This window comes from Saccopteryx leptura, chromosome 8 (assembly GCF_036850995.1).
Source record: "Saccopteryx leptura isolate mSacLep1 chromosome 8, mSacLep1_pri_phased_curated, whole genome shotgun sequence".
NCBI lineage: Eukaryota > Metazoa > Chordata > Mammalia > Chiroptera > Emballonuridae > Saccopteryx > Saccopteryx leptura.
In genome coordinates, this window is record NC_089510.1 from 73,995,694 (window position 1) to 74,007,101 (window position 11,408).

An 11,408-nucleotide genomic window follows, 5' to 3' on the forward strand; every position below is an offset into this window, starting at 1 on the left:
TAGCTCATGGAAAGGGTAACACAGAGGGCCCCCCAGATGGGAGACACCAACATATTTAAGAATATAGGTACTGCGTCAAAAGCAGGGGAATTGAACAGCATGTGTGTACTGAGGCTCTCTTCACCTACTTACCCTCCGAAATGCTGGCAGCCAGACTCTTCTTGTTCAAGCAGGAGACTGAAACACTTTGTCTCTTAAGAATCAGCCTAGCCCAAGAGAAAAATGAAAGGTATTGACATCAAGAATTCCCTGATTGAACAATGTAGCCATTTCACTGCACAGATGCTTCCCTGCCCCCCCAAACAAACCTTCCAGTCAGATTTCCACTATAAATAGCCTATGGTCATCAGACAATACCAGATAAAATATAAAATAAATAGAAAATAAAAACAGCAACTTGAATTAAACCTTTTTATTTTTATTTTTTATTTATTTATTTTTTGTATTTTTCTGAAGCTAGAAACCGGGAGAGACAGTCAGACAGACTCCCGCATGCGCCCGACCGGGATCCACCCCGCACGCCTACCAGGGGGCGACGCTCTGCCCACCAGGGGGCGATGCTCTGCCCCTCCGGGGCGTCACTCTGCCGCGACCAGAGCCACTTTAGCGCCTGGGGCAGAGGCCAAGGAGCCATCCCCAGCGCCCGGGCCATCTTTGCTCCAGTGGAGCCTCGGCTGCGGGAGGGGAGGGGAGAGAGAGAGAGGAAGGGGAGGGGGAGGGGTGGAGAAGCAGATGGGCGCTTCTCCCTGGCTGGGAATCGAACCCAGGACTTCTACACGGAAGGCCGACGCTCTACCACTGAGCCAACCGGCCAGGGCCTAAACCTTTTTAAAAACTCAAAATATCCCGATTGATGTGAATATGAATAGTATAGAATATACAGTCATGAGATAATAAACCAATGGGGGAAAGAAAAACAGAATTAAAAAAGTATATTGAAAGGATACAGAGAAGAGCTCTTATATTAACACATACTAACAGAAATAAAAAATTCAGTAGAAATTTTGGAAGATTAAGCTCAGAAAAGTTTATAAAGAGTAGAACAAACAGACAAAAATCTGGAAAATAAAACAGGCAAAGAATAGGAAAGTTAGAGCAGTGGTCCCCAACCTTTTTTGGGCCATGGACCGGTTTAATGTTCGAAAATATTTTCACAAACCAGCCTTTAGGGTAGGATGAATAAATGTATCACGTGACCGAGACAATTGTCAAGAGTGAGTCTTAGACGAATGTAACAGAGGGAATCTGGTCATTTTAAAAAAATAAAACATCGTTCAGACTTAAATATAAATAAAACAGAAATAATGTAAGTTATTTATTCTTTCTCTGCAGACTGGTACCAAATGGCCCATGGACCCTTACCGGTCCGCTGCCCAGGGGTTGGGGACCACTGAGTTAGAGGACCAGTCCACAAAATCTAGAAACAGAGAACAGAGAAAATGGTAGAGGAAACTAATCCAGAAATGATTCAAGAACCTTCTCCAGAATCGAAGCACAATATTTCCAGGTTGAAACAATAATGAATGAAGAAAGGCCTACAACAAGACACAGCATTGTGAAATTTCAGGATACTGAATACAAAAAAATAAAAAAGTAATAAAATTATTCAGATTAAAAATTTAGACTTGATTGGAAATGTCATTAACTAATTTGTCAGTAAAATAGGGAGGTTAAGAGCATGAGTTCTTCTCTTAGCTCACCTGGATTCTTATCCCAGACTCTGTATTTACCAGCCTTATAACTCTGAGAAAGTTACTGCAACACTGTGTCTCAGCTTCTGTAGCTGTAAAATGGAAATTACAGGTAACACCTACCTCACAGGTTTGTAGTGAGGATTACAGGAGATAAATAAATAAGTAAATACATACATACATATATATAGAAGGTGACTGATACATAATGCTGAGAAAATGTTAGCCTTTGTTACTGTGTTGTTTATTTTGTTATCAGTTTCTCTTGCTGAGCAAAAACTTCTTAGTCTGATGTAGTCCCATTCATTAATTTTTGCCTTCACTTCTCTTGCCTTTGGAGTCAAATTCATAAAATGCTATAAAGCAGATTTTGATGGATATAAAGGGTGAGATCAACAGCAATACCATAATAGTAGGGAATTTTAATACCCCACTAACATCAATGGATAGATCCTCCATACAGAAAATTAACAAAAAAATGGTGCCCTTAAAGGACACACTGGATTAACTGTATTTAATTGATATTTTCAGAACCTTTCATCCCAAAGCAGCAGAATATACATTCTTTTCAAGTGCTCATGGTACATTCTCTAGGATAGACCACATGTTAAGACACAAAATAAGTCTCAATAAATTTAAGAAGATTGAAATCATATCAAGCATCTTCTCTGATCACAATGGCATGAAACTAGAAATCAACTACAATAGAACTGAAAAACATTCAAACACTTGGAGGCTAAATAGCATGTTATTAAATAATGAATAGGTTAACAATGAGATCAAGAAAGAAATAAAAAATTTCCTTGAAAGAAATGAAAATGAACACAGCAAAAGCAGTCCTGACAGGGAAGTTCATAGCACTACAAGCATACCTTAAGAAGCAAGAAAAAGCTGAAATAAACAATCTAAGCTTGCACCTAAAAACTAAAAAAAGAACAACAAATAAAGCCCAGAGGAAGCAAAAGGAAGGAAATAATAAAGATCAGAGCAGAAATAAATGACATAGAGTGTAAAAAACAATACAAAAGATCAATGAACCTGACCAGGTGGGGGCACAGTAGATAAAGCCTAGGACTGGGATACAGAAGAGGACCCAGGTTTAAAATCTTGAGGTCGCCAGCTTGAGCCCAGGCTCATCTGGTTTGAGCAAAGCTCACCAGCTTGAGCCCAAGGTCGCTGGCTAGAGCAAGGGGTCACTCGGTCTGCTGTTGTCCCCCTGTCAAGGCACATATAAGAAAGCAATCAATAAGAAACTAAGGTGCCACAATGAAAAATTGATACTTCTTATCTCTCTCCCTTCTGGTCTGTCTAGGCATCTCTGTCCCTCTCTCTGTCTCTGTCTCTGTCACACACACACACACAAAAATTAATGAAACAAAGAGCTGGTTCTTTGAAAAGGTAAACAAGATTGAGGAGCTTTTAACCAGATTCATCAAGAAAAAAAGAGAGAGGACCCAAATAAATAAAATTAGAAATGAAAGTGGAGAAATAACAACTGACACAACAGAAATACAAAGAATTAAAAGAAAATACTATGATAATCAATATGCAAAAAAATTGAACAACCTCAGTGAAATGGATAAATTCCTAGAAACATAAAATCTTCCAAAACTCAATCTGGAAGAATCATAAAACCTAAAAATACCAATTATAAAAAATAAAATTGAAACAGTTATCAAACAACTCTCAGCAAACAAGAGTTTTGGAATGGCTGGCTTTACAAGCAAATTTTACCAAATATTCAAAGAAAAACTAACACCTATTCTTTTCAAGCTATTTCAAAAAATTCAAGAGGAGGGAAGACTTCCAAATGCATTTTATGGGGCAAGCATTATCCTCATTCCAAAACCAGGGAAAAACATTACAAAGAAAGAAAACTATAGGCCAATATCCGTGATGAACATAGATGCTAAAATTCTCAATAAAATTAACAAATCAGAGGTGAGAGTGTTATATTGAATGGGACACTTGAATCCATGTTAACATAATAAATGAAAATTAATAAAAATTGAACTAAAAAATAGAAATTAAGAAAACAATCCCCTTCACTATAGCAACAACAACAAAAAAATTGAGTAACTAGGAATTAATTTAACCAAGGACATATAAGACTTGTACATTGAAAATTATACGACATTGAAAAAGAAATCAAGGAAATTACAAACAGGTGGAAGCATATACCATGTTCATGAGTAGGAAGAATAAACATCATTAAATTGTTTATACTACCAAAAGCAATCTATAGCTTCAATGCACTTCCTCTTAAAATACCAATGGCATACTTCACAGATCTATAACAAATATTCCAGAAATTTATATGGAATCACAAAAGAACCCAAATAGCATCAGCAATCTTGAAAATAAAGAACAACGTGGGAGGTATCACACTTCCTGATATCAAGTTATACTACAAGGCCATAGTAATCAAAACAGCTTGGTACTGTCATAAGAACAGACATACAGATCAATGGAACAGAACAGGGAACCCAGAAATAAACCCAGGCCTTTATGGTCAATTGATATTTGACAAAGGAAGTCAGAGCATAGAGTGGAGTAAAGACAGTCTCTTTAATAAATGGTGCTGGGAAAATTGGACAGGTACATGCAAAAAATGGAACTACACCACCAACTTACACCATTCACAAAAATAAACTCAAAATGGATAAAAGACTTAAATGTAAGTCATGAAACCATAAACATCTTAGTAGAAAATGTAGGCAGTAAACTCACCAATATCTCTCGTAGCAATATTTTTGCTAATATATCTCCACAAGCAAGTGAAATAAAGGACAAAATAAACAAATGGGACTATATTAAACTAAAAAGCTTTTGTACAGCAAAAGATACCATTAAAAAATGAAACGATAACCCAACAATGGGAGAATATTTTTGATGATATATTCAATAAGGGGTTAATAAATAAAATTTATAAAGAACTTCTAAAACTCAACATCAGGAAGGTCAACAATCCAATTTAAAAATGGGTCAAGAAACTGAATAGACACTTCTCCCAAGAGGACATGCAGAATGCCAATAGGCATATGAAAAAAATGTTTACAGTCACTAATTATCAGAAAAATGCAAATTAAAACCACAATGAGATACCCCCTCACACCTGTCCCAATGGCACTCATTAACAAATCAACACACAACAAGTGCTTGTGAGGATGTGGAGAAAGGGGAACCCTCCTGCACTGCTGGTGGGAATGCAGACTGGTGCAGCCACTGTGGAAAATATAGCAGGACCTGGAAACAACCTAAGTGTCCATCAGTGTGCAAGTGGATAAAAAAGCCATGGTACATATACACAATGGAATACTACACAGCGGCGAAAAGAGGGAACTCTTACCTTTTATGATGGCATGGATTGACCTGGAAATTATTATGCTAAGTGAAATAAGCCAGGCAGAGAAAGACAAATATTATATGATCTCACTTATATGTGGAATCTAATGAACGTGGTGAACTGAGGAATGGAATAGAGGCAAAGGCAGGGTCACAGGGAGCAGAGGGACAGCTGTCAGAGGGAAAGGGGATGAGGGGATGGGATAGGAGAAGGAAAAGGGATTAGTGAAATTATATATATGTAAAGCAGAGATATAGATAACAAGACAGCAAATCCCAGAGGGGAGGGGGTAAGGAGTCAGGGAGAAGCGATGTGAATGGGATGTAATGGAGGGCACCTTGTTGGGGGGTGAGGGTGTTATAGTGAGTGGTACACTTGAATCCATGTTAACACAAATTAAATAATTTAATTAAAAAAGATTATTTTGTGTGTGTGACAGAGACAAAGAGAGAGACACAGAGAGGGACATATAGAAACAGACAGACAAGAATGGAAAAAGATGAGAAGCAACATTTCTTTGTTGTGACACCTTAGTTGTGTGTTGACTGCTTTCTCATATGTGCCTTGATGGGGGGTGGGAGGGGGTACAGCAGACCGAGTAACCCCTTGCTCAACCCAGCGACCTTGGGTTCAAGCTGGTGTACTGTACTCAAACCAGATGAACCCACACTCAACCCGGCAACCTTGGTGTTTGGAACCTGGGTCCTCTGTGTCCCATTCCAGTGCTCTATTTACTGCTCCACCGCCTGGTCAGGCAAAAAATTATTTTTTTAAAGCATATGAATTCTTTAAGCCTCACATATATTTCCAGATTAGTTTTCAAAAAATGTGTATCAAAATATATAACCAGAGGGAAAGGGGGTAGGTGGAAGAGAGCAAAGGGGGGATAAATAGGGATGGAAAGAGACTTTTCTTTGAGTGATGGGTGCACGATGCAGTGTGCAGGTGATGTTTCATTGAGTTGTACTCTCAGAACCTATATGGCAGGGGTCCCCAAACTACAGCCCGCAGGCCGCATGAGGACCCCTGAGGCCATTTATCCAGCCCCCGCCACACTTCCGGAAGGGGCACCTCTTTCATTGGTGGTCAGTGAGAGGAGCATAGTTCCCATTGAAATACTGGTCAGTTTGTTGATTTAAATTTACTTGTTCTTTATTTTAAATATTGTATTTGTTCCCATTTTGTTTTTTTACTTTAAAATAAGATGTGCAGTGTGCATAGGGATTTGTTCATAGTTTTTTTTATAGTCTGGCCCTCCAATGGTCTGAGGGACAGTGAACTGGCCTCCTGTGTAAAAAGTTTGGGGACCCCTGCTATATAGTTTTGTTAACTAATGCCAACACAATAAATTAAAAAAGAAAAATCCTTCTCACACCAGCAGTAGAGGAGAGCAACTCTCTCAACAAACTTTCACCAGCATTAAGTATTAATTTTCAATTTTGTAATTTAGTATAAGGAAGGCATAATTTTCTTGACATATCAAAGGAAAAAATTAGTGTTTGTTTACATGAATAGTAGCCTAAAGACTAGCAAATTGTGATAACTTCCTAAAGGCACATCATAGGAGTTGGCCATCAATATCCACTAGAAGGGCTCTTGCCTTGATCAGGATATTTGGAAGAAAACATACCATTACACATGTTCTGTGATACTGATTTTATTATACTTGTTATCATAGCAATGAGCTTTATCCCAAGCTTAGAGAAATTAAAGATCTTGGACTTTAAACAGCTTTTCATTTTAGAGGTAGTCGTATATTTTATTACTATCTTAAATTTACACACTGTTTCTTAAAAAATGTATTCAATTTTATTTAACATTTATTAAGTGTATACAGTAGTCTAAATACAGGGATACAATGGTAAACAAAACAGTCCCTGCCCTGAAAGCTCAGTTGTTGTGTAAGATTTACATAACAGCCTCAGAAACTTCAGATAATCTCAGCAATTGAAGGACAAAATCATTTCTGAAAATAAAACTGTCTCTATCATATGAGAAATAAGGGTGAATAACTAACTTCTTGATTGCCAGCCAAGAGTTCAGTCTACTTAGAAATCACTGCATATCAGAATATTTAAACTAATTATATTCAGGAGTGTCATATGATTACAATTAAATACATGGTATGCACATGTGATCAAGAAACCAAGTAATATCTATTCTGTTTATGGAAATGGATAGAGAAAGACTTTTATTCATACGAAATATATATTATTTCCCAAACTCTGTTTTTTCTTTATTCATTCTCTGTAACTTAGTTTTCTTGGCAGAAGAGAGACTTGGTCCTAATTCAGAAAACACAACTTAAGAGTGTTACATGGATTGTTTGTGTCTTTGTACTGTATTGTCAACAACACTTCAAAGGAAAATTATCAAAAATTGTGTATCAAAATATATAACCAGAGGGAAAGGGATAGGTGGAAGGACCTGACATATACTTTCAAATGTTAGCACTGTTATTTCTCTGTGGTTAGAAGGAAAACCTGACAAGAGCTGTCCCCCACCAGGCACACGTCATCCTGGTGCTCTGCATCTCAGCCTCAGTGACAGTGTCTCATTTGTCCAAAAGCTAGTTCTGTGACAGAAACATGCCTTCTCTTTTAAGCAGATCTGGAATTATAACTATCTTGAAAGAAAAAGAAAGGGTAAAGGGCAACTATCTTTTCTTATTGTGAAGATCACAGCATTTTTAGGTGTTATATATTGTTAAATAATTATAGATTTTTCAAAATAGACATTCCCATACCGCTGACATCAGACTTGGCCATGTAGACTTGATTTGACACGTGAAATGTGAGCAGAGGTGAAGTGTGTCCCTCTGAGCTTGGGAATTTTTCATACTGTTTTCCTTCTGAGGCCTTCATGAAGTTCTGTCAGTCAGCGCAAAACCTACACTAACACCATGAACCCTGCCATAGCAGTTGACCTGGAATAGACAGCTAGCATGAGACAGAAATAAATGTTATTTAAGCTACTGGGATGTTTGAACTATCTTGTGACAGCAAAATTGACCTTATGCTGAGGACCTAGCTCTAATCAAGTAATGAAAGTTCCACCTTTTCTCTTTGTTTCTCTTACCTTCTTCTTCCTCCATGTTCCCTCCCTTCATCTCTCAGTCTTCCTCTAACAGTTTCTCCTCAGGTTATACTTACTGATCTCTGAGTTTCTTCTTTCTCTAATAACTGTGTTTAGACTTCAGCATGCCAGCTTCTTTCTTTAAGTTTGCAAGTTTGCTCCTAGCCATGTCCATCACGTTCACTTTTCTGGTGTGTTCAGCCAGAGGCACCAGTGAATGAGGCTCAGATAAATTCCCTCTGCTACTTACCTTTCTTGACTTTATTCCCCTCTCCCCACATGGCGTCCTGATGAAATCAGATTAAAGTTAACATCCAGAAACCCTTTGAATGGAAAAAGAAGCTATCACAAGGGAAATCAGGGATGCTTTTAAAGAGATTAGGAGCTAATTATAGGCATGTAAGTCTCATGTGTTTTTTTTTTTCTTTTAGCATCAGCAACCTGCTGAATCACTGCCCAGTTGCCAGCTGCAAGTCCTAGCTCCAAAGTAAGTTTGGCCAATTCTGAAATTCTAGTTGACTAATCCAACCTTCATGTTCTCCCAGGACTTCCTTAAGCATCCAAAATTGCTTATCATGTAGATTCCCTCATCCTGAGATATCTGCACCTGGATGTAAAGGGCAAATAGGCAGAGAGGGCTCCTCTTAATCATGTCCAATTTCAGTCTCACATGCATGCAACTTACTAGGAGAGTAGTGTCTTAGATTTACCAACCTTCACAAAATCAAACCATAAACAACCGTATTTTCAGGAAGCAAATGTCCACAGAACAAAGCCAGAAGAATCCTTCTGAAGTGTGGTCCTGCCAGACAATAGCAGAAGGAGCTGGTGCTCTAAGTCAGGCACAGTTTACATCAGCTTCAAGATTAATTCCATTGGCACAGAGAGCGAGTATTGCTTACTGCTATCAGGTAAGCACAGATAATTTTTTCTAGTCTAGTAAAAAAGATTGAGAGATTTGATTTTTCTTCTTTGTTCAGTCTTAGAATTTATATTGCCCTCTGTAGAGTCCATTTATCTTTCTCATCTGAAGATACAGGATGTGTTTGCCCAGGTGGGTATTCTGGACATCTAGAAGCAAAATTTGAGGAGAAATTCAGTTTGCAAGATTGTTGGTTGTTCAGAAGTAGCCCATGTACTTCCTCCATTAAATGTTCTGTTGGCACAGTTGAATTGAGAGTTTAAAGGTGACTTTTGCGAGGGGCTGGGGTGTGGAGGGAGATGGGCGGGGTTATAATGGAAGGAAGAGTAACATTACAGGGTATTAGAAAAATGCAAAAGATTCTAGAAAAGAAGCTGGTATAAGATACATTGTTCTGGTTCAAAGCTTAAATGTATAGTTCAGAAAGAAAATTATCAGGCTTTCTCTCTTTTTTTTTGCTAAAGTTGCCAACTAGACAAAGTTTGATTAAATCTGATTCCAAATTCTATTAAGACCTGATGGTAATTGGAATTCTTTAGCTTCTAGAAAGCTGACTGGTCAATTTTCACAGTGTACAATAGTTCTCTCACTTATCCAAGACCCCCAGTGGATGCTTTAACTCACATGGTACCAAGCTTTATATATACTTTTGGGGTTTTTTCTGTAAATACATATCTATAATAAAGTTTAATTTATGAATTAGGCACAGTAAAAGATTAACAACATAACTAATAATAAAATAGAACAATTATAACAATATACTGTAATAAAAGCTATGTGAATGTCATCTCTCTCTCAAAATACCTTATTGTACTGTGCACTTTTTCACTTAAAGGAAGTGCTTTATGACTTCTCTTTGGCATATCCAAACTGCCAGCATCTCTACTCTTGAGCCATCATTAAGTAAAATAAGGGTTACATGAACACAAGCACCAAAATAGTGACATTTGATCTGATGACCAAGTGGGCTACTAAGTGGCTAACAGGTAGAGTGTACGGTGTGGATACTCTGCACAAAGGAATGATTCAGGTCTCAGGTGGGATAGAGTAGGATGGGGAGAGATTTTTATCACACTGCTCAGAATGGTGTACAATTTAAAACTTATGAATTGTTTATTTATGGAATTTTCATTTAATATTTTGGACAATGGTTGACCACGAAGATAAGAGGTGACTACTGTAGAAGTATCTCTGAAGGACTTCCAGCACTCTTCCTTTCCAGGCTAAGAAAGAAGGAGAAAAGAGGGGGGCAGTGGATGGGACAATCCACCTAGAAACATTTGTCTTACAGGTTTTGTTTATTTTAGCAAACTGGTTCTTCATTGTTCTGTGCTCACTATAGAACCCTTTGCTGGTCATTGAATTTCTACTTTTTCATTCCTTGGTCAGTCATTTTTGCTTGTGTGTGTCTTTTAAATCATTTTATTGTCTACTTTAAATGTTATTTTAAAAGTTTCTTTATGGGAATGAGTCAATTTGCTAAATATTTTATACCTTCTTCGTGTACAAAGCTTATAATACTGTCTTGCTAAGAATTTAAAATATATATATTTTGTGTGTGTGTGTGACAGAGACAAAGAGAGACAGAGAAAGGGACAGATAGGGACAGACAGACAGGAAGGGAGAGAGATGAGAAGCATCAATTCTTCATTGTGGCTCCTTAGTTGTTCATTGATTGCTTTCTCCTATGTACTACAGCAGAGTGAGTGACCCCTTGCTCAAGCCAGTGACCTTGGGCTCAAGCCAGTGACCTTGGGCTTTAAGCCAGTGACCTTTGGGCCCTAGCCAGTGACCATGGGATCATGTCTATGATCCCTTGCTCAAGCCAGTGATCCTGCGCTCAAGCTGGTGAGCCCACACTCAAGTTGGCAAAATCTCAGGGTTTTGAACCTGGGTCCTTTATGTCCCAGTCTGATGCCTTATTCACTGCGCCACTGCCTAGTCAGGCTAAAAATATATTACTGATTACAACTTACACCTTGAAGGCAAAGCAGGAGAGTAGTATATTAAATATTCTGGTCACATGTATTCACTAGCATGAAAAAATCAATAGAAACAAAACTGTGTCAAACATAATAAAAAGAACAATTATCAATCAGACAGATGGTTATCATCTTGACAGTTTTAGATACAAATTAAGCTCAGAAAATACATTTGAATTCATAAGACAGGAATGCACTCTTCAAATATCAAAAGGTAGAATTTAATATTTTTTTAGTATATATTGTTTTATGTCTTATTAGAACTTGATTAAGGTACTCATGAGATCTCAGTTGAGCAATAAATAAATAAATAAATAAATAAGGAAGGTTATAGGGAGGGGAGGAGGATATAAGGAGGATAAATGGTGATGGACAAAGACTTGACTTGTTTG

At 37.7% G+C, this 11,408-nt stretch overlaps 1 non-coding gene across 1 annotated transcript; it reads right to left on the reverse strand.

The window, feature by feature from the left end:
• Positions 1 to 742: 742 nt before the first annotated feature.
• Positions 743 to 818, reverse strand: TRNAG-UCC (transfer RNA glycine (anticodon UCC)). Its single transcript has one exon. It is a non-coding gene; the product is annotated as a tRNA-Gly (tRNA).
• Between the last annotated feature and the right edge of the window lie 10,590 nt (positions 819 to 11,408).